The 17,463-nt window shown below is 54.3% G+C and overlaps 26 non-coding genes across 26 annotated transcripts; all 26 read right to left on the minus strand.

Moving 5' to 3' along the window:
* Positions 1-2,152: 2,152 nt before the first annotated feature.
* Trnal-uag (transfer RNA leucine (anticodon UAG)) lies at positions 2,153-2,234 on the minus strand. Its single transcript has one exon. It is a non-coding gene; the product is annotated as a tRNA-Leu (tRNA).
* A 736-nt stretch (positions 2,235-2,970) lies between these two features.
* Trnah-gug (transfer RNA histidin (anticodon GUG)) lies at positions 2,971-3,042 on the minus strand. The gene has a single exon. It is a non-coding gene; the product is annotated as a tRNA-His (tRNA).
* Positions 3,043-3,422: 380 nt separating this feature from the next.
* Positions 3,423-3,494, minus strand: Trnae-cuc (transfer RNA glutamic acid (anticodon CUC)). Its single transcript has one exon. It is a non-coding gene; the product is annotated as a tRNA-Glu (tRNA).
* A 445-nt stretch (positions 3,495-3,939) lies between these two features.
* Trnal-uag (transfer RNA leucine (anticodon UAG)) lies at positions 3,940-4,021 on the minus strand. Its single transcript has one exon. It is a non-coding gene; the product is annotated as a tRNA-Leu (tRNA).
* Positions 4,022-4,757: 736 nt separating this feature from the next.
* Positions 4,758-4,829, minus strand: Trnah-gug (transfer RNA histidin (anticodon GUG)). The gene has a single exon. It is a non-coding gene; the product is annotated as a tRNA-His (tRNA).
* A 380-nt stretch (positions 4,830-5,209) lies between these two features.
* Trnae-cuc (transfer RNA glutamic acid (anticodon CUC)) lies at positions 5,210-5,281 on the minus strand. The gene has a single exon. It is a non-coding gene; the product is annotated as a tRNA-Glu (tRNA).
* Positions 5,282-5,726: 445 nt separating this feature from the next.
* Trnal-uag (transfer RNA leucine (anticodon UAG)) lies at positions 5,727-5,808 on the minus strand. Its single transcript has one exon. It is a non-coding gene; the product is annotated as a tRNA-Leu (tRNA).
* A 736-nt stretch (positions 5,809-6,544) lies between these two features.
* Positions 6,545-6,616, minus strand: Trnah-gug (transfer RNA histidin (anticodon GUG)). Its single transcript has one exon. It is a non-coding gene; the product is annotated as a tRNA-His (tRNA).
* A 380-nt stretch (positions 6,617-6,996) lies between these two features.
* Positions 6,997-7,068, minus strand: Trnae-cuc (transfer RNA glutamic acid (anticodon CUC)). The gene has a single exon. It is a non-coding gene; the product is annotated as a tRNA-Glu (tRNA).
* Positions 7,069-7,513: 445 nt separating this feature from the next.
* Positions 7,514-7,613, minus strand: Trnal-uag (transfer RNA leucine (anticodon UAG)). The gene is made up of 2 exons: positions 7,576-7,613; positions 7,514-7,548 (listed from the first exon to the last, which is right to left on the minus strand). It is a non-coding gene; the product is annotated as a tRNA-Leu (tRNA).
* A 736-nt stretch (positions 7,614-8,349) lies between these two features.
* On the minus strand, positions 8,350-8,421 carry Trnah-gug (transfer RNA histidin (anticodon GUG)). The gene has a single exon. It is a non-coding gene; the product is annotated as a tRNA-His (tRNA).
* A 380-nt stretch (positions 8,422-8,801) lies between these two features.
* Positions 8,802-8,873, minus strand: Trnae-cuc (transfer RNA glutamic acid (anticodon CUC)). The gene has a single exon. It is a non-coding gene; the product is annotated as a tRNA-Glu (tRNA).
* A 445-nt stretch (positions 8,874-9,318) lies between these two features.
* Positions 9,319-9,400, minus strand: Trnal-uag (transfer RNA leucine (anticodon UAG)). The gene has a single exon. It is a non-coding gene; the product is annotated as a tRNA-Leu (tRNA).
* A 736-nt stretch (positions 9,401-10,136) lies between these two features.
* Positions 10,137-10,208, minus strand: Trnah-gug (transfer RNA histidin (anticodon GUG)). The gene has a single exon. It is a non-coding gene; the product is annotated as a tRNA-His (tRNA).
* A 380-nt stretch (positions 10,209-10,588) lies between these two features.
* Trnae-cuc (transfer RNA glutamic acid (anticodon CUC)) lies at positions 10,589-10,660 on the minus strand. Its single transcript has one exon. It is a non-coding gene; the product is annotated as a tRNA-Glu (tRNA).
* A 445-nt stretch (positions 10,661-11,105) lies between these two features.
* On the minus strand, positions 11,106-11,187 carry Trnal-uag (transfer RNA leucine (anticodon UAG)). The gene has a single exon. It is a non-coding gene; the product is annotated as a tRNA-Leu (tRNA).
* Positions 11,188-11,923: 736 nt separating this feature from the next.
* On the minus strand, positions 11,924-11,995 carry Trnah-gug (transfer RNA histidin (anticodon GUG)). Its single transcript has one exon. It is a non-coding gene; the product is annotated as a tRNA-His (tRNA).
* A 380-nt stretch (positions 11,996-12,375) lies between these two features.
* On the minus strand, positions 12,376-12,447 carry Trnae-cuc (transfer RNA glutamic acid (anticodon CUC)). The gene has a single exon. It is a non-coding gene; the product is annotated as a tRNA-Glu (tRNA).
* Positions 12,448-12,892: 445 nt separating this feature from the next.
* Positions 12,893-12,974, minus strand: Trnal-uag (transfer RNA leucine (anticodon UAG)). The gene has a single exon. It is a non-coding gene; the product is annotated as a tRNA-Leu (tRNA).
* A 736-nt stretch (positions 12,975-13,710) lies between these two features.
* Trnah-gug (transfer RNA histidin (anticodon GUG)) lies at positions 13,711-13,782 on the minus strand. Its single transcript has one exon. It is a non-coding gene; the product is annotated as a tRNA-His (tRNA).
* A 380-nt stretch (positions 13,783-14,162) lies between these two features.
* On the minus strand, positions 14,163-14,234 carry Trnae-cuc (transfer RNA glutamic acid (anticodon CUC)). Its single transcript has one exon. It is a non-coding gene; the product is annotated as a tRNA-Glu (tRNA).
* A 445-nt stretch (positions 14,235-14,679) lies between these two features.
* On the minus strand, positions 14,680-14,761 carry Trnal-uag (transfer RNA leucine (anticodon UAG)). The gene has a single exon. It is a non-coding gene; the product is annotated as a tRNA-Leu (tRNA).
* A 736-nt stretch (positions 14,762-15,497) lies between these two features.
* Positions 15,498-15,569, minus strand: Trnah-gug (transfer RNA histidin (anticodon GUG)). Its single transcript has one exon. It is a non-coding gene; the product is annotated as a tRNA-His (tRNA).
* Positions 15,570-15,949: 380 nt separating this feature from the next.
* Positions 15,950-16,021, minus strand: Trnae-cuc (transfer RNA glutamic acid (anticodon CUC)). The gene has a single exon. It is a non-coding gene; the product is annotated as a tRNA-Glu (tRNA).
* A 445-nt stretch (positions 16,022-16,466) lies between these two features.
* On the minus strand, positions 16,467-16,548 carry Trnal-uag (transfer RNA leucine (anticodon UAG)). Its single transcript has one exon. It is a non-coding gene; the product is annotated as a tRNA-Leu (tRNA).
* A 736-nt stretch (positions 16,549-17,284) lies between these two features.
* Positions 17,285-17,356, minus strand: Trnah-gug (transfer RNA histidin (anticodon GUG)). The gene has a single exon. It is a non-coding gene; the product is annotated as a tRNA-His (tRNA).
* Positions 17,357-17,463: the final 107 nt, after the last annotated feature.

Genomic DNA, 17,463 nt, shown 5'->3' on the forward strand with positions numbered 1-17,463 from the left:
GGCGAGGTCTATGTTCTTCACCTCTTGTAGTAAGACCACGTCGAGTTCGGCCGCATATAACATATCACGGAAGGTCTGTAGCTTAAGATTGCTGCTGATACTGTTGATGTTGACAGTCCCTATCCTGTAAGCTTGTGCAGAAGTCATTCGCGGATGGAAGAAAGGAAGGCCTTTTCTGTGACTACACACACTATAGATTAGTGGTCGCTGGGGCGGGGGGGAAGCCCATCCGTATCATCCCCGACCCCGCGCATGACCGCTGTCCCCACACCAACCATAGGATCGTCATTCAAGTCCCCTCCTGGCGGAACGTTTTCCACATCATCGGCCCAGTTGCCGGTCGCCCGGAGGCCAACCTCCGTCGTGTCGCCGTCAAGTGTCTGCATGGGTATGTCATGCGGGGTCACCTCCCGTGTCGCGTGCACTACCATCCGTTCGGTGGGAGGGGTAGGTGGCTCGGCCGTCGCAAGAATGTCCGCCGGAATGAGGACCTGGTGGATGCCATCGTCTTGTGCTACCGGTGTTCCTCCAAGTGTGCGGGCAACCCGCTGAGCCTTTTCTCGCACCTCCTTCGCCGTCTGGTCCGCGTTCGGGGGCGCAATCCGTTGTTTTTTGCGTCTGCGGGGTGAGTGCCGTGGTCGGCCCATCTCATTATCGGAAGATACGGTCTGGTCCGGCTCCTGCGGGCCCTCCGGATCCTGGAGCACGACGTTTTCAGCCGCAGCAGCTGCGGCATGGCCCTCGTCATCGGGAGTTACCTGTTGCTCTGACTGGGCAGCGGATAAGTTTGTCGCCGTTATCTGGTTCGTGACTATGGGCGCAACGTTGGTCTCAGGTGGTGACGGGCGAGGAGCCGCCTCCTCTACTAGTAAGTGGTCCGGTTCCGGTCCTCTGACTGCCGCAACGTAACTTACCGGCAACGACTGCATAGTCGCAGGTCTTTCGGATTCTCCCACTGGTAACTGCGCTATCCTCCGCTGCATGCAGTCCGAGCGAACATGGCCTTCCTTACCACAACCTGAGCACGTTCGGGGTTGCCCGTCATACATGACAATGGCTCTACATCCACTGACGTATATATATGAAGGGACGTGACGCCGAAGATCAATTTTGATCTGCCGCACCCCATTGAGAACAGGGAAGGTATTGAAAGTTGTCCACTTCTCCGCTGTATTACTTAAGACCGTGCCATATGTAGTAAGAACTTGATTGATCTGCCCTGCAGGCACCTCAAACGGAAGCTCAAAGATCCTAATGGTCCTGACGCCAAGTCCCGCCATTTCAACCGTCACATCCCCCACGTTACCGTCACAATGGGTGAACTTAAATCGACCTCCCGAAGAGGCTATTACTCGTGCACAGCAGTCTGTGTTCGACATCTTCACATAGACTGTTCGGCTAACTATCGACAAATGGATACCGATAACGTCGCCAAATTGTAACTTCACTACATCGCGCAAAAAGGCCTCTACTTCGTATGGCTTAGGTCGTGCATAATGGTCGTCGAAACTAAATTTCAGTGTATTTGTACGGAAATGAGACTCCATCGTTACCACGTGTACATGATTAAATTCCTCGAGAAACGGCTAGTCCCACCGTGTTGACTCACCACTCGCCGCGGAGCTGGCCGGAACAGCGAGGACGTAAACAGCGCACGTCCGCTCACCTCGCCAGCCGCGAGTAGACTGGCCACTAGACCACACCGGATAACGACGGCAGTGCTCTTTCCAGCGAACGCAGCAGCCACGCACGGTTAACTGACGACAACTGTAAAAAATCCACTCTCTCGCGTTATAGAACGGCGTGCTCCGGACGCATTTCGTGGAGACGAACGCCAGCAATGATGAGAGCAAAAGGTGCCTACAAATGCTGTCGTTGCACCACGCACTGTTCTACGACCATTCACCAAGCAGACGCTCACGCCTTGTTGTGCTGCTTCCTTTGCGGGCAATGAGTGCATCTGCCTTCGACACAGGAGACATTACACGCTTGGCAGCTGTGGGATTGGAACCCACGCCTCCGAAGAGAATGGTGCCTGACACCAGCGCCTTAGACCGCTCGGCCACGCTACCTACACAACACGCGCGTCACAAGAGCTGCGTCCTACCCCACGAGAACACACCGCAACGGCACAAAAATGAGACGTAAAAAGTGGCAACGGTGGGATTCGAACCCACGCCTCCGAAGAGACTGGTGCCTAAAACCAGCGCCTTAGACCGCTCGGCCACGTTACCGTTGCAGCAGCAGCGGCAAAACGTTTCCTTTGTACTACAAAGATCACTTCGAAATGGAAGTATCTTGGCATGTATTTCCACTGCTCTCCCACTGGAAGCGTCCCTTTAGGCCATCCACAGCAAGAAAAAGCCGTGCCCGCCGCATGGTAGCGACGCCACTTGTCTGTAGCTGTCGCAGTTAAGGAGACAGCGTCAAGAGACGTTTTCGTGCCGTGACCAGGTTTCGAACCTGGGCTTTCCGTAACCACTAAATTATCGTAGCTGTAACTGTCAGGCGGAGCTAGAATGCTCCATGTGTCAAACATATGTGAGCTCAAGGAGGTTACACTTGAAGAAAAAGCGGCAGGTTAACGCGATCACAGCGAAACCCCCGACAGCTACAGGACTCGAAACCGCGCCAACAGAGAGACTGGTGCCTTAAACCAGCGCCTTAAAGCGCTCGGCCACGCTACATGCGCTGCTTGGTGCGCCAGTGTTCCTAGCATTTGTACAAACAGTGCACGCCACAGCTTCCTGTTCTGCTGGGACTGGCTGCTCATCCATCGCACTTCAAACAACTGCCCTTTTCGACTACAGAGAGCAGCGGACGTCTGCGCTCTGGGAGGCGACATTACGTGTTGGGGATGAAGTGGTAGTGCAAACTGCGGCCTGCGGAACACGAGTGAAAAAAATCAAGAGAGTACTGTCATTTCGAGTACTCGTCATTGCAACGGCAGCAAGGCAAAACTTTCAAAATTGCCGTGACCAGGATTCGAACCTGGGTTATTGCGGCCACAACGCAATGTCCTAACCACTAGACGATCACGGCCATGGCCACGGAGGCGCCCGCGAAGGCAGCTGGCTGGAATGCAAGTGGCGATACCCAGCAAAGCCTAGGCCAAGGTGTACGCCACAGCAGTGTCAGACACGGTCTCCATCACATGTATACGAGCAAATGAACGTGCCTGCGCTGTCAGGACACTAACTACAGTGGTTAGCTGCATTCACCTCCGTGGCAATGTCTTGCAGTCCCCCAAGCCTCTTGACTACAGGTATGTGGCTGGATAACAAGTGGATAGACGCTTCATCTCTCTCGCCGTCAGGTGTTGCCGTGAATCATACTTAACGTAGCTTTCTGCACGCGTCAGCGTAGCGTCAGTCGAGCAAAGTCGAGACAAGTCGCATAAGAGGAGCAACAAAAACGCGCAATTCCGGTACCGGGAATCGAACCCGGGCCTCCTGGGTGAGAGCCAGGTATCCTAGCCACTAGACCACACCGGATAACGACGGCAGTGCTCTTTCCAGCGAACGCAGCAGCCACGCACGGTTAACTGACGACAACTGTAAAAAATCCACTCTCTCGCGTTATAGAACGGCGTGCTCCGGACGCATTTCGTGGAGACGAACGCCAGCAATGATGAGAGCAAAAGGTGCCTACAAATGCTGTCGTTGCACCACGCACTGTTCTACGACCATTCACCAAGCAGACGCTCACGCCTTGTTGTGCTGCTTCCTTTGCGGGCAATGAGTGCATCTGCCTTCGACACAGGAGACATTACACGCTTGGCAGCTGTGGGATTGGAACCCACGCCTCCGAAGAGAATGGTGCCTGACACCAGCGCCTTAGACCGCTCGGCCACGCTACCTACACAACACGCGCGTCACAAGAGCTGCGTCCTACCCCACGAGAACACACCGCAACGGCACAAAAATGAGACGTAAAAAGTGGCAACGGTGGGATTCGAACCCACGCCTCCGAAGAGACTGGTGCCTAAAACCAGCGCCTTAGACCGCTCGGCCACGTTACCGTTGCAGCAGCAGCGGCAAAACGTTTCCTTTGTACTACAAAGATCACTTCGAAATGGAAGTATCTTGGCATGTATTTCCACTGCTCTCCCACTGGAAGCGTCCCTTTAGGCCATCCACAGCAAGAAAAAGCCGTGCCCGCCGCATGGTAGCGACGCCACTTGTCTGTAGCTGTCGCAGTTAAGGAGACAGCGTCAAGAGACGTTTTCGTGCCGTGACCAGGTTTCGAACCTGGGCTTTCCGTAACCACTAAATTATCGTAGCTGTAACTGTCAGGCGGAGCTAGAATGCTCCATGTGTCAAACATATGTGAGCTCAAGGAGGTTACACTTGAAGAAAAAGCGGCAGGTTAACGCGATCACAGCGAAACCCCCGACAGCTACAGGACTCGAAACCGCGCCAACAGAGAGACTGGTGCCTTAAACCAGCGCCTTAAAGCGCTCGGCCACGCTACATGCGCTGCTTGGTGCGCCAGTGTTCCTAGCATTTGTACAAACAGTGCACGCCACAGCTTCCTGTTCTGCTGGGACTGGCTGCTCATCCATCGCACTTCAAACAACTGCCCTTTTCGACTACAGAGAGCAGCGGACGTCTGCGCTCTGGGAGGCGACATTACGTGTTGGGGATGAAGTGGTAGTGCAAACTGCGGCCTGCGGAACACGAGTGAAAAAAATCAAGAGAGTACTGTCATTTCGAGTACTCGTCATTGCAACGGCAGCAAGGCAAAACTTTCAAAATTGCCGTGACCAGGATTCGAACCTGGGTTATTGCGGCCACAACGCAATGTCCTAACCACTAGACGATCACGGCCATGGCCACGGAGGCGCCCGCGAAGGCAGCTGGCTGGAATGCAAGTGGCGATACCCAGCAAAGCCTAGGCCAAGGTGTACGCCACAGCAGTGTCAGACACGGTCTCCATCACATGTATACGAGCAAATGAACGTGCCTGCGCTGTCAGGACACTAACTACAGTGGTTAGCTGCATTCACCTCCGTGGCAATGTCTTGCAGTCCCCCAAGCCTCTTGACTACAGGTATGTGGCTGGATAACAAGTGGATAGACGCTTCATCTCTCTCGCCGTCAGGTGTTGCCGTGAATCATACTTAACGTAGCTTTCTGCACGCGTCAGCGTAGCGTCAGTCGAGCAAAGTCGAGACAAGTCGCATAAGAGGAGCAACAAAAACGCGCAATTCCGGTACCGGGAATCGAACCCGGGCCTCCTGGGTGAGAGCCAGGTATCCTAGCCACTAGACCACACCGGATAACGACGGCAGTGCTCTTTCCAGCGAACGCAGCAGCCACGCACGGTTAACTGACGACAACTGTAAAAAATCCACTCTCTCGCGTTATAGAACGGCGTGCTCCGGACGCATTTCGTGGAGACGAACGCCAGCAATGATGAGAGCAAAAGGTGCCTACAAATGCTGTCGTTGCACCACGCACTGTTCTACGACCATTCACCAAGCAGACGCTCACGCCTTGTTGTGCTGCTTCCTTTGCGGGCAATGAGTGCATCTGCCTTCGACACAGGAGACATTACACGCTTGGCAGCTGTGGGATTGGAACCCACGCCTCCGAAGAGAATGGTGCCTGACACCAGCGCCTTAGACCGCTCGGCCACGCTACCTACACAACACGCGCGTCACAAGAGCTGCGTCCTACCCCACGAGAACACACCGCAACGGCACAAAAATGAGACGTAAAAAGTGGCAACGGTGGGATTCGAACCCACGCCTCCGAAGAGACTGGTGCCTAAAACCAGCGCCTTAGACCGCTCGGCCACGTTACCGTTGCAGCAGCAGCGGCAAAACGTTTCCTTTGTACTACAAAGATCACTTCGAAATGGAAGTATCTTGGCATGTATTTCCACTGCTCTCCCACTGGAAGCGTCCCTTTAGGCCATCCACAGCAAGAAAAAGCCGTGCCCGCCGCATGGTAGCGACGCCACTTGTCTGTAGCTGTCGCAGTTAAGGAGACAGCGTCAAGAGACGTTTTCGTGCCGTGACCAGGTTTCGAACCTGGGCTTTCCGTAACCACTAAATTATCGTAGCTGTAACTGTCAGGCGGAGCTAGAATGCTCCATGTGTCAAACATATGTGAGCTCAAGGAGGTTACACTTGAAGAAAAAGCGGCAGGTTAACGCGATCACAGCGAAACCCCCGACAGCTACAGGACTCGAAACCGCGCCAACAGAGAGACTGGTGCCTTAAACCAGCGCCTTAAAGCGCTCGGCCACGCTACATGCGCTGCTTGGTGCGCCAGTGTTCCTAGCATTTGTACAAACAGTGCACGCCACAGCTTCCTGTTCTGCTGGGACTGGCTGCTCATCCATCGCACTTCAAACAACTGCCCTTTTCGACTACAGAGAGCAGCGGACGTCTGCGCTCTGGGAGGCGACATTACGTGTTGGGGATGAAGTGGTAGTGCAAACTGCGGCCTGCGGAACACGAGTGAAAAAAATCAAGAGAGTACTGTCATTTCGAGTACTCGTCATTGCAACGGCAGCAAGGCAAAACTTTCAAAATTGCCGTGACCAGGATTCGAACCTGGGTTATTGCGGCCACAACGCAATGTCCTAACCACTAGACGATCACGGCCATGGCCACGGAGGCGCCCGCGAAGGCAGCTGGCTGGAATGCAAGTGGCGATACCCAGCAAAGCCTAGGCCAAGGTGTACGCCACAGCAGTGTCAGACACGGTCTCCATCACATGTATACGAGCAAATGAACGTGCCTGCGCTGTCAGGACACTAACTACAGTGGTTAGCTGCATTCACCTCCGTGGCAATGTCTTGCAGTCCCCCAAGCCTCTTGACTACAGGTATGTGGCTGGATAACAAGTGGATAGACGCTTCATCTCTCTCGCCGTCAGGTGTTGCCGTGAATCATACTTAACGTAGCTTTCTGCACGCGTCAGCGTAGCGTCAGTCGAGCAAAGTCGAGACAAGTCGCATAAGAGGAGCAACAAAAACGCGCAATTCCGGTACCGGGAATCGAACCCGGGCCTCCTGGGTGAGAGCCAGGTATCCTAGCCACTAGACCACACCGGATAACGACGGCAGTGCTCTTTCCAGCGAACGCAGCAGCCACGCACGGTTAACTGACGACAACTGTAAAAAATCCACTCTCTCGCGTTATAGAACGGCGTGCTCCGGACGCATTTCGTGGAGACGAACGCCAGCAATGATGAGAGCAAAAGGTGCCTACAAATGCTGTCGTTGCACCACGCACTGTTCTACGACCATTCACCAAGCAGACGCTCACGCCTTGTTGTGCTGCTTCCTTTGCGGGCAATGAGTGCATCTGCCTTCGACACAGGAGACATTACACGCTTGGCAGCTGTGGGATTGGAACCCACGCCTCCGAAGAGAATGGTGCCTGACACCAGCGCCTTAGACCGCTCGGCCACGCTACCTACACAACACGCGCGTCACAAGAGCTGCGTCCTACCCCACGAGAACACACCGCAACGGCACAAAAATGAGACGTAAAAAGTGGCAACGGTGGGATTCGAACCCACGCCTCCGAAGAGACTCACGCCTCCGAAGAGACTGGTGCCTAAAACCAGCGCCTTAGACCGTTCGGCCACGTTACCGTTGCAGCAGCAGCGGCAAAACGTTTCCTTTGTACTACAAAGATCACTTCGAAATGGAAGTATCTTGGCATGTATTTCCACTGCTCTCCCACTGGAAGCGTCCCTTTAGGCCATCCACAGCAAGAAAAAGCCGTGCCCGCCGCATGGTAGCGACGCCACTTGTCTGTAGCTGTCGCAGTTAAGGAGACAGCGTCAAGAGACGTTTTCGTGCCGTGACCAGGTTTCGAACCTGGGCTTTCCGTAACCACTAAATTATCGTAGCTGTAACTGTCAGGCGGAGCTAGAATGCTCCATGTGTCAAACATATGTGAGCTCAAGGAGGTTACACTTGAAGAAAAAGCGGCAGGTTAACGCGATCACAGCGAAACCCCCGACAGCTACAGGACTCGAAACCGCGCCAACAGAGAGACTGGTGCCTTAAACCAGCGCCTTAAAGCGCTCGGCCACGCTACATGCGCTGCTTGGTGCGCCAGTGTTCCTAGCATTTGTACAAACAGTGCACGCCACAGCTTCCTGTTCTGCTGGGACTGGCTGCTCATCCATCGCACTTCAAACAACTGCCCTTTTCGACTACAGAGAGCAGCGGACGTCTGCGCTCTGGGAGGCGACATTACGTGTTGGGGATGAAGTGGTAGTGCAAACTGCGGCCTGCGGAACACGAGTGAAAAAAATCAAGAGAGTACTGTCATTTCGAGTACTCGTCATTGCAACGGCAGCAAGGCAAAACTTTCAAAATTGCCGTGACCAGGATTCGAACCTGGGTTATTGCGGCCACAACGCAATGTCCTAACCACTAGACGATCACGGCCATGGCCACGGAGGCGCCCGCGAAGGCAGCTGGCTGGAATGCAAGTGGCGATACCCAGCAAAGCCTAGGCCAAGGTGTACGCCACAGCAGTGTCAGACACGGTCTCCATCACATGTATACGAGCAAATGAACGTGCCTGCGCTGTCAGGACACTAACTACAGTGGTTAGCTGCATTCACCTCCGTGGCAATGTCTTGCAGTCCCCCAAGCCTCTTGACTACAGGTATGTGGCTGGATAACAAGTGGATAGACGCTTCATCTCTCTCGCCGTCAGGTGTTGCCGTGAATCATACTTAACGTAGCTTTCTGCACGCGTCAGCGTAGCGTCAGTCGAGCAAAGTCGAGACAAGTCGCATAAGAGGAGCAACAAAAACGCGCAATTCCGGTACCGGGAATCGAACCCGGGCCTCCTGGGTGAGAGCCAGGTATCCTAGCCACTAGACCACACCGGATAACGACGGCAGTGCTCTTTCCAGCGAACGCAGCAGCCACGCACGGTTAACTGACGACAACTGTAAAAAATCCACTCTCTCGCGTTATAGAACGGCGTGCCCCGGACGCATTTCGTGGAGACGAACGCCAGCAATGATGAGAGCAAAAGGTGCCTACAAATGCTGTCGTTGCACCACGCACTGTTCTACGACCATTCACCAAGCAGACGCTCACGCCTTGTTGTGCTGCTTCCTTTGCGGGCAATGAGTGCATCTGCCTTCGACACAGGAGACATTACACGCTTGGCAGCTGTGGGATTGGAACCCACGCCTCCGAAGAGAATGGTGCCTGACACCAGCGCCTTAGACCGCTCGGCCACGCTACCTACACAACACGCGCGTCACAAGAGCTGCGTCCTACCCCACGAGAACACACCGCAACGGCACAAAAATGAGACGTAAAAAGTGGCAACGGTGGGATTCGAACCCACGCCTCCGAAGAGACTGGTGCCTAAAACCAGCGCCTTAGACCGTTCGGCCACGTTACCGTTGCAGCAGCAGCGGCAAAACGTTTCCTTTGTACTACAAAGATCACTTCGAAATGGAAGTATCTTGGCATGTATTTCCACTGCTCTCCCACTGGAAGCGTCCCTTTAGGCCATCCACAGCAAGAAAAAGCCGTGCCCGCCGCATGGTAGCGACGCCACTTGTCTGTAGCTGTCGCAGTTAAGGAGACAGCGTCAAGAGACGTTTTCGTGCCGTGACCAGGTTTCGAACCTGGGCTTTCCGTAACCACTAAATTATCGTAGCTGTAACTGTCAGGCGGAGCTAGAATGCTCCATGTGTCAAACATATGTGAGCTCAAGGAGGTTACACTTGAAGAAAAAGCGGCAGGTTAACGCGATCACAGCGAAACCCCCGACAGCTACAGGACTCGAAACCGCGCCAACAGAGAGACTGGTGCCTTAAACCAGCGCCTTAAAGCGCTCGGCCACGCTACATGCGCTGCTTGGTGCGCCAGTGTTCCTAGCATTTGTACAAACAGTGCACGCCACAGCTTCCTGTTCTGCTGGGACTGGCTGCTCATCCATCGCACTTCAAACAACTGCCCTTTTCGACTACAGAGAGCAGCGGACGTCTGCGCTCTGGGAGGCGACATTACGTGTTGGGGATGAAGTGGTAGTGCAAACTGCGGCCTGCGGAACACGAGTGAAAAAAATCAAGAGAGTACTGTCATTTCGAGTACTCGTCATTGCAACGGCAGCAAGGCAAAACTTTCAAAATTGCCGTGACCAGGATTCGAACCTGGGTTATTGCGGCCACAACGCAATGTCCTAACCACTAGACGATCACGGCCATGGCCACGGAGGCGCCCGCGAAGGCAGCTGGCTGGAATGCAAGTGGCGATACCCAGCAAAGCCTAGGCCAAGGTGTGCGCCACAGCAGTGTCAGACACGGTCTCCATCACATGTATACGAGCAAATGAACGTGCCTGCGCTGTCAGGACACTAACTACAGTGGTTAGCTGCATTCACCTCCGTGGCAATGTCTTGCAGTCCCCCAAGCCTCTTGACTACAGGTATGTGGCTGGATAACAAGTGGATAGACGCTTCATCTCTCTCGCCGTCAGGTGTTGCCGTGAATCATACTTAACGTAGCTTTCTGCACGCGTCAGCGTAGCGTCAGTCGAGCAAAGTCGAGACAAGTCGCATAAGAGGAGCAACAAAAACGCGCAATTCCGGTACCGGGAATCGAACCCGGGCCTCCTGGGTGAGAGCCAGGTATCCTAGCCACTAGACCACACCGGATAACGACGGCAGTGCTCTTTCCAGCGAACGCAGCAGCCACGCACGGTTAACTGACGACAACTGTAAAAAATCCACTCTCTCGCGTTATAGAACGGCGTGCTCCGGACGCATTTCGTGGAGACGAACGCCAGCAATGATGAGAGCAAAAGGTGCCTACAAATGCTGTCGTTGCACCACGCACTGTTCTACGACCATTCACCAAGCAGACGCTCACGCCTTGTTGTGCTGCTTCCTTTGCGGGCAATGAGTGCATCTGCCTTCGACACAGGAGACATTACACGCTTGGCAGCTGTGGGATTGGAACCCACGCCTCCGAAGAGAATGGTGCCTGACACCAGCGCCTTAGACCGCTCGGCCACGCTACCTACACAACACGCGCGTCACAAGAGCTGCGTCCTACCCCACGAGAACACACCGCAACGGCACAAAAATGAGACGTAAAAAGTGGCAACGGTGGGATTCGAACCCACGCCTCCGAAGAGACTGGTGCCTAAAACCAGCGCCTTAGACCGCTCGGCCACGTTACCGTTGCAGCAGCAGCGGCAAAACGTTTCCTTTGTACTACAAAGATCACTTCGAAATGGAAGTATCTTGGCATGTATTTCCACTGCTCTCCCACTGGAAGCGTCCCTTTAGGCCATCCACAGCAAGAAAAAGCCGTGCCCGCCGCATGGTAGCGACGCCACTTGTCTGTAGCTGTCGCAGTTAAGGAGACAGCGTCAAGAGACGTTTTCGTGCCGTGACCAGGTTTCGAACCTGGGCTTTCCGTAACCACTAAATTATCGTAGCTGTAACTGTCAGGCGGAGCTAGAATGCTCCATGTGTCAAACATATGTGAGCTCAAGGAGGTTACACTTGAAGAAAAAGCGGCAGGTTAACGCGATCACAGCGAAACCCCCGACAGCTACAGGACTCGAAACCGCGCCAACAGAGAGACTGGTGCCTTAAACCAGCGCCTTAAAGCGCTCGGCCACGCTACATGCGCTGCTTGGTGCGCCAGTGTTCCTAGCATTTGTACAAACAGTGCACGCCACAGCTTCCTGTTCTGCTGGGACTGGCTGCTCATCCATCGCACTTCAAACAACTGCCCTTTTCGACTACAGAGAGCAGCGGACGTCTGCGCTCTGGGAGGCGACATTACGTGTTGGGGATGAAGTGGTAGTGCAAACTGCGGCCTGCGGAACACGAGTGAAAAAAATCAAGAGAGTACTGTCATTTCGAGTACTCGTCATTGCAACGGCAGCAAGGCAAAACTTTCAAAATTGCCGTGACCAGGATTCGAACCTGGGTTATTGCGGCCACAACGCAATGTCCTAACCACTAGACGATCACGGCCATGGCCACGGAGGCGCCCGCGAAGGCAGCTGGCTGGAATGCAAGTGGCGATACCCAGCAAAGCCTAGGCCAAGGTGTACGCCACAGCAGTGTCAGACACGGTCTCCATCACATGTATACGAGCAAATGAACGTGCCTGCGCTGTCAGGACACTAACTACAGTGGTTAGCTGCATTCACCTCCGTGGCAATGTCTTGCAGTCCCCCAAGCCTCTTGACTACAGGTATGTGGCTGGATAACAAGTGGATAGACGCTTCATCTCTCTCGCCGTCAGGTGTTGCCGTGAATCATACTTAACGTAGCTTTCTGCACGCGTCAGCGTAGCGTCAGTCGAGCAAAGTCGAGACAAGTCGCATAAGAGGAGCAACAAAAACGCGCAATTCCGGTACCGGGAATCGAACCCGGGCCTCCTGGGTGAGAGCCAGGTATCCTAGCCACTGGACCACACCGGATAACGACGGCAGTGCTCTTTCCAGCGAACGCAGCAGCCACGCACGGTTAACTGACGACAACTGTAAAAAATCCACTCTCTCGCGTTATAGAACGGCGTGCCCCGGACGCATTTCGTGGAGACGAACGCCAGCAATGATGAGAGCAAAAGGTGCCTACAAATGCTGTCGTTGCACCACGCACTGTTCTACGACCATTCACCAAGCAGACGCTCACGCCTTGTTGTGCTGCTTCCTTTGCGGGCAATGAGTGCATCTGCCTTCGACACAGGAGACATTACACGCTTGGCAGCTGTGGGATTGGAACCCACGCCTCCGAAGAGAATGGTGCCTGACACCAGCGCCTTAGACCGCTCGGCCACGCTACCTACACAACACGCGCGTCACAAGAGCTGCGTCCTACCCCACGAGAACACACCGCAACGGCACAAAAATGAGACGTAAAAAGTGGCAACGGTGGGATTCGAACCCACGCCTCCGAAGAGACTGGTGCCTAAAACCAGCGCCTTAGACCGTTCGGCCACGTTACCGTTGCAGCAGCAGCGGCAAAACGTTTCCTTTGTACTACAAAGATCACTTCGAAATGGAAGTATCTTGGCATGTATTTCCACTGCTCTCCCACTGGAAGCGTCCCTTTAGGCCATCCACAGCAAGAAAAAGCCGTGCCCGCCGCATGGTAGCGACGCCACTTGTCTGTAGCTGTCGCAGTTAAGGAGACAGCGTCAAGAGACGTTTTCGTGCCGTGACCAGGTTTCGAACCTGGGCTTTCCGTAACCACTAAATTATCGTAGCTGTAACTGTCAGGCGGAGCTAGAATGCTCCATGTGTCAAACATATGTGAGCTCAAGGAGGTTACACTTGAAGAAAAAGCGGCAGGTTAACGCGATCACAGCGAAACCCCCGACAGCTACAGGACTCGAAACCGCGCCAACAGAGAGACTGGTGCCTTAAACCAGCGCCTTAAAGCGCTCGGCCACGCTACATGCGCTGCTTGGTGCGCCAGTGTTCCTAGCATTTGTACAAACAGTGCACGCCACAGCTTCCTGTTCTGCTGGGACTGGCTGCTCATCCATCGCACTTCAAACAACTGCCCTTTTCGACTACAGAGAGCAGCGGACGTCTGCGCTCTGGGAGGCGACATTACGTGTTGGGGATGAAGTGGTAGTGCAAACTGCGGCCTGCGGAACACGAGTGAAAAAAATCAAGAGAGTACTGTCATTTCGAGTACTCGTCATTGCAACGGCAGCAAGGCAAAACTTTCAAAATTGCCGTGACCAGGATTCGAACCTGGGTTATTGCGGCCACAACGCAATGTCCTAACCACTAGACGATCACGGCCATGGCCACGGAGGCGCCCGCGAAGGCAGCTGGCTGGAATGCAAGTGGCGATACCCAGCAAAGCCTAGGCCAAGGTGTACGCCACAGCAGTGTCAGACACGGTCTCCATCACATGTATACGAGCAAATGAACGTGCCTGCGCTGTCAGGACACTAACTACAGTGGTTAGCTGCATTCACCTCCGTGGCAATGTCTTGCAGTCCCCCAAGCCTCTTGACTACAGGTATGTGGCTGGATAACAAGTGGATAGACGCTTCATCTCTCTCGCCGTCAGGTGTTGCCGTGAATCATACTTAACGTAGCTTTCTGCACGCGTCAGCGTAGCGTCAGTCGAGCAAAGTCGAGACAAGTCGCATAAGAGGAGCAACAAAAACGCGCAATTCCGGTACCGGGAATCGAACCCGGGCCTCCTGGGTGAGAGCCAGGTATCCTAGCCACTGGACCACACCGGATAACGACGGCAGTGCTCTTTCCAGCGAACGCAGCAGCCACGCACGGTTAACTGACGACAACTGTAAAAAATCCACTCTCTCGCGTTATAGAACGGCGTGCCCCGGACGCATTTCGTGGAGACGAACGCCAGCAATGATGAGAGCAAAAGGTGCCTACAAATGCTGTCGTTGCACCACGCACTGTTCTACGACCATTCACCAAGCAGACGCTCACGCCTTGTTGTGCTGCTTCCTTTGCGGGCAATGAGTGCATCTGCCTTCGACACAGGAGACATTACACGCTTGGCAGCTGTGGGATTGGAACCCACGCCTCCGAAGAGAATGGTGCCTGACACCAGCGCCTTAGACCGCTCGGCCACGCTACCTACACAACACGCGCGTCACAAGAGCTGCGTCCTACCCCACGAGAACACACCGCAACGGCACAAAAATGAGACGTAAAAAGTGGCAACGGTGGGATTCGAACCCACGCCTCCGAAGAGACTGGTGCCTAAAACCAGCGCCTTAGACCGTTCGGCCACGTTACCGTTGCAGCAGCAGCGGCAAAACGTTTCCTTTGTACTACAAAGATCACTTCGAAATGGAAGTATCTTGGCATGTATTTCCACTGCTCTCCCACTGGAAGCGTCCCTTTAGGCCATCCACAGCAAGAAAAAGCCGTGCCCGCCGCATGGTAGCGACGCCACTTGTCTGTAGCTGTCGCAGTTAAGGAGACAGCGTCAAGAGACGTTTTCGTGCCGTGACCAGGTTTCGAACCTGGGCTTTCCGTAACCACTAAATTATCGTAGCTGTAACTGTCAGGCGGAGCTAGAATGCTCCATGTGTCAAACATATGTGAGCTCAAGGAGGTTACACTTGAAGAAAAAGCGGCAGGTTAACGCGATCACAGCGAAACCCCCGACAGCTACAGGACTCGAAACCGCGCCAACAGAGAGACTGGTGCCTTAAACCAGCGCCTTAAAGCGCTCGGCCACGCTACATGCGCTGCTTGGTGCGCCAGTGTTCCTAGCATTTGTACAAACAGTGCACGCCACAGCTTCCTGTTCTGCTGGGACTGGCTGCTCATCCATCGCACTTCAAACAACTGCCCTTTTCGACTACAGAGAGCAGCGGACGTCTGCGCTCTGGGAGGCGACATTACGTGTTGGGGATGAAGTGGTAGTGCAAACTGCGGCCTGCGGAACACGAGTGAAAAAAATCAAGAGAGTACTGTCATTTCGAGTACTCGTCATTGCAACGGCAGCAAGGCAAAACTTTCAAAATTGCCGTGACCAGGATTCGAACCTGGGTTATTGCGGCCACAACGCAATGTCCTAACCACTAGACGATCACGGCCATGGCCACGGAGGCGCCCGCGAAGGCAGCTGGCTGGAATGCAAGTGGCGATACCCAGCAAAGCCTAGGCCAAGGTGTGCGCCACAGCAGTGTCAGACACGGTCTCCATCACATGTATACGAGCAAATGAACGTGCCTGCGCTGTCAGGACACTAACTACAGTGGTTAGCTGCATTCACCTCCGTGGCAATGTCTTGCAGTCCCCCAAGCCTCTTGACTACAGGTATGTGGCTGGATAACAAGTGGATAGACGCTTCATCTCTCTCGCCGTCAGGTGTTGCCGTGAATCATACTTAACGTAGCTTTCTGCACGCGTCAGCGTAGCGTCAGTCGAGCAAAGTCGAGACAAGTCGCATAAGAGGAGCAACAAAAACGCGCAATTCCGGTACCGGGAATCGAACCCGGGCCTCCTGGGTGAGAGCCAGGTATCCTAGCCACTAGACCACACCGGATAACGACGGCAGTGCTCTTTCCAGCGAACGCAGCAGCCACGCACGGTTAACTGACGACAACTGTAAAAAATCCACTCTCTCGCGTTATAGAACGGCGTGCTCCGGACGCATTTCGTGGAGACGAACGCCAGCAATGATGAGAGCAAAAGGTGCCTACAAATGCTGTCGTTGCACCACGCACTGTTCTACGACCATTCACCAAGCAGACGCTCACGCCTTGTTGTGCTGCTTCCTTTGCGGGCAATGAGTGCATCTGCCTTCGACACAGGAGACATTACACGCTTGGCAGCTGTGGGATTGGAACCCACGCCTCCGAAGAGAATGGTGCCTGACACCAGCGCCTTAGACCGCTCGGCCACGCTACCTACACAACACGCGCGTCACAAGAGCTGCGTCCTACCCCACGAGAACACACCGCAACGGCACAAAAATGAGACGTAAAAAGTGGCAACGGTGGGATTCGAACCCACGCCTCCGAAGAGACTGGTGCCTAAAACCAGCGCCTTAGACCGCTCGGCCACGTTACCGTTGCAGCAGCAGCGGCAAAACGTTTCCTTTGTACTACAAAGATCACTTCGAAATGGAAGTATCTTGGCATGTATTTCCACTGCTCTCCCACTGGAAGCGTCCCTTTAGGCCATCCACAGCAAGAAAAAGCCGTGCCCGCCGCATGGTAGCGACGCCACTTGTCTGTAGCTGTCGCAGTTAAGGAGACAGCGTCAAGAGACGTTTTCGTGCCGTGACCAGGTTTCGAACCTGGGCTTTCCGTAACCACTAAATTATCGTAGCTGTAACTGTCAGGCGGAGCTAGAATGCTCCATGTGTCAAACATATGTGAGCTCAAGGAGGTTACACTTGAAGAAAAAGCGGCAGGTTAACGCGATCACAGCGAAACCCCCGACAGCTACAGGACTCGAAACCGCGCCAACAGAGAGACTGGTGCCTTAAACCAGCGCCTTAAAGCGCTCGGCCACGCTACATGCGCTGCTTGGTGCGCCAGTGTTCCTAGCATTTGTACAAACAGTGCACGCCACAGCTTCCTGTTCTGCTGGGACTGGCTGCTCATCCATCGCACTTCAAACAACTGCCCTTTTCGACTACAGAGAGCAGCGGACGTCTGCGCTCTGGGAGGCGACATTACGTGTTGGGGATGAAGTGGTAGTGCAAACTGCGGCCTGCGGAACACGAGTGAAAAAAATCAAGAGAGTACTGTCATTTCGAGTACTCGTCATTGCAACGGCAGCAAGGCAAAACTTTCAAAATTGCCGTGACCAGGATTCGAACCTGGGTTATTGCGGCCACAACGCAATGTCCTAACCACTAGACGATCACGGCCATGGCCACGGAGGCGCCCGCGAAGGCAGCTGGCTGGAATGCAAGTGGCGATACCCAGCAAAGCCTAGGCCAAGGTGTACGCCACAGCAGTGTCAGACACGGTCTCC

Source organism: Schistocerca serialis, unplaced genomic scaffold (genome assembly GCF_023864345.2).
Source record: "Schistocerca serialis cubense isolate TAMUIC-IGC-003099 unplaced genomic scaffold, iqSchSeri2.2 HiC_scaffold_759, whole genome shotgun sequence".
NCBI lineage: Eukaryota > Metazoa > Arthropoda > Insecta > Orthoptera > Acrididae > Schistocerca > Schistocerca serialis.